This window comes from Engraulis encrasicolus, chromosome 14, assembly GCF_034702125.1.
Source record: "Engraulis encrasicolus isolate BLACKSEA-1 chromosome 14, IST_EnEncr_1.0, whole genome shotgun sequence".
Lineage (NCBI taxonomy): Eukaryota > Metazoa > Chordata > Actinopteri > Clupeiformes > Engraulidae > Engraulis > Engraulis encrasicolus.
Window position 1 is genome coordinate 44,297,011 of NC_085870.1, and position 2,943 is coordinate 44,299,953.

The window sequence follows — 2,943 nt, forward strand, 5'->3', positions numbered from 1 at the left end:
CTCTATACTCAACTTGACACACAGTAGAAACTTATTTTCTTCACTGTTCTACTCACTAAAGAGGGTATTTTTCTGTAGTAAAATACTGAAAAATTGTTTTTAGACTCGGAGTACACAAATATTGGGTAACCACATGAAAGTGATCTCTTGTATAACATCTTTTGGAGTTCAAAAACTAAACAAATGTGTTTTCTCACTGCATCCACTCATGTTTTCATCAATATCACATGCAATGTGTGTCCTTATGGGGTGATGATTTCAGATTGTAAACCGGTATGAAGAGAGTTTGCCCATCTGATGAGGAAGTGAACAAAGGGTGGCAGTTGATTTTAGTATTTTGAATGGCAGTGTGTTCAATGCCACAACCAGGGTTTTTCTTCATGAAAATTGTGTGTAATCCAGAAAATTGTGTGTAGTGGTTTGAAAAGAGTGTGTTTTAAAACTAAAATGTAAGTGTAAATAAGGAATTGTGTTTAGTGTTCAGTGACATTGGTTAGGGGAGTTGGGAAATGGGTGAGATGTTCCGAGAATTGTGTGTGAAGTACCAGAACTTGTGTGGAGGCAATCGAGAAAAACTGTAACTTAAAGTACCACCTTGTAATGCATTAGCATAACTGAATTCTGATTACCATCTTGAAACAGTATCTGTAATGGAATACAGCTATTCATGATTTATCCTCAGAATGCTGTAATCTAGGTACATGCAATCACTTACTCCCCAACGCTGCATGTTACAGCATATTTAAGGCTCTCCAGACTCCCATGTCATGTGTCTTTTCCCCCATCTAGGTGATGATAATCCAGATGCAGAGGTGGAGATTGACCCCTTCATCTCTGCCCACTCCATGGAGCCAGTTGGATCCAGGTTAGATGTTTATTTACTCTCGTATTCATGCAATGTTTACATTCATGCACAATGTTTATGAGGGTAAATGTATGATGTCCACATTAAACTTTTTACCCTGTCCTTTGGAGCAGGGTGTGGGTACCACCCCTTCTAGAAAAGTATTTGGGGTTTTAGTTTTAGAGACTAAAAAGTAATGCCAAAAGGATACACATTGGGTTTTTTTGCGCATTGCAATGTCAGATGGCACAGACCTCAGCTCGTACAGTGTGTCCCTATTGGTGTTCAGTGTTGCCAGATTTGGCGGTTACCTTGGGATGGCCGTCTGCGGGTAAAAACGGGAACAATTAGCCATTTGGCATTTTTCTTTCCTGCAGTTTTATCCCCATAGAGATCAATGCGAAATTGGGCGAAATTTACCGCATTTTGGCGTTTTTTGAGAACCTTTCGGGCAGGATTTGATCAGACACATCTGGCAACACTGTTGATGTTGGACATACCAAAGGCATGCGTGAAGTTAGTTGGCTAATGGTATTCACTTGTTCTGATGAATGTACCATTGGCATGGTTACTGTGTTTTATATAATAAAATGTTTTTGGTTTCAGTGTTTTGTCATCTCCTCTGAGAGACTTTCCCGACGAAACAAAACAAACTCTAGAACTACTCACCCATAACCCTGTGCACTAATGTGTCATGCCCACACACATATTCTGTAGGCCTCCCACAATGTGGCTATTGCCACCTTTTGTGTTGCTTTCTACCTACTGTATACTGTACTCTTCCCCACTCTCTATTTTTGGCTCTTCTTTTGCTGTCTTTGTAAGTGACTTTGGATAAAACCGTATGCTAAATGAAAGGTAACATTTTACCACGAGCTAATAGCCTTGGCATTATATTGTGGTCGGCTAATTCTGTTGAGGCAAACTGATTGGCAAGGTCCTGTGGTGTATTTCACAATCAAAAGCGCACTATTCTTTATATTCATCCAACTTCAAGGAATACATTTGTCTTTAGGGTACTTAAGGTTGAGGACTTGGCTTCAGCTAATGTCGCTGGAGTTCTGCCAGGGTGTACTTTTGTTTACTTAAGCAAGCAGAGAGTCGCCACTGCGCCGCAAGCCACCGCACCGGGTAAGTTTGCCGTCAGTCATAAAAGGCTTTTTGGTAAACCTGTTTATTCCTCCCACGGTGCCTCTCTCTTCCCAGAAACCTCGTTACTCACAATCCCACACTCGTCAGCACATCTTCATCTGAGGCAAAGAATGGGGGGGAAAAAACAATGCTTCTCTTACCACAGGCCTAGACACATACTGCTTGAATATACTGCATCAACATGATAACACAGGTAACCTGCAGACAGTCAGAGGGAGTACATACAGTAAGGCTACTTCAGTATATGTGCTTATTATTATTAAGACTATCATTTTACATTGTACATTTTCTGCCGTGAATTCACAATACTGTGTCCAAGAGTCAGCACTTTCATTTCATGTTGGGGAAAGCATGGCATGTGAATACATACATACATACATACATACATACATACATACATACATACATACATACATACATACATACATACACACACACACACATACATACATACATACATACATACATACATGCATGCATGCATGCATACATACATGCATACATACATGCATACATACATACATACATACATACATACATACATACATACATACATACATACATACATACATACATACATACATACATACATGCATACATACATGCATACATACATGCATACATGCTTACATACATACATACATACATACATACATACATACATACATACATACATACATACGGTACATACATACGGTACATACATACATACATACGGTACATACATACATACATACATACATACATACATACATACATACATACATACATACATACATACATACATACATACATACATACATACATACATACATACATACATACTGTACATACATACATGCTTATACATTCAGCACATAGGCCTACAAATGCACATAAATACATAAAAACTACTGTTATCTTCCACACACCGAGCTCTTCCGTCTTGTTGGTGCGTCTCTGAAGTA